Source organism: Pteropus vampyrus, unplaced genomic scaffold (assembly GCF_000151845.1).
Source record: "Pteropus vampyrus isolate Shadow unplaced genomic scaffold, Pvam_2.0 Scaffold39, whole genome shotgun sequence".
Taxonomy (NCBI): Eukaryota; Metazoa; Chordata; class Mammalia; order Chiroptera; family Pteropodidae; genus Pteropus; species Pteropus vampyrus.
In genome coordinates this window covers 7,576,001-7,576,584 of record NW_011888820.1, presented here as the reverse complement: position 1 = coordinate 7,576,584, position 584 = coordinate 7,576,001, and positions in this window count along the sequence as shown.

The window sequence follows — 584 nt, the reverse complement described above, 5'->3', positions numbered from 1 at the left end:
TTAGTTCCTATGTTTTCTTCTATGAATTTTATTGTTTCAGGTCTTATATTTAGGTACTTAATCCATTTTGAGTTAATTTTGGTGTGTGGTGATAGGCAACAGTCTAGTTTCATTGTTTGCAGGTGGCTTTCCAGTTTTCCCACCAACATTTTATTGAAGAAGATTTCCTTTCTTCACTGTATGTTTTTGGCTTCTTTGTTGAAAATGATTTGCCCATATAAATATAGGTTTACTTCTAGACTCTTGATTCTGTTCTACTGGTCCGTGTGTCTGTTTTGCTGCCAACACCATGCTGTTTGGATTACTGTCACTTTGTAGTATAATTTGAAGTTGGGCAGAGTGATGCCTCTAGCCTCATTTGTTTTTCTCAAGATGGCTTTGGCAATTTGGGGTCTTTTGTGCTTCCATACAAATCTGATGATTTTTTTGTTCTATTTCTTTTAAAAGTGCTGGTGAGATTTTGATAGGGATTGCATTAAGTCTGTATAATGCTTTAGGTAACATGGTCATTTTAACTATATTGATTCTTCCAATCCAAGAACACAGAATATCTTTCCATTTCTTAGTATCTTCTTCAATTTCTT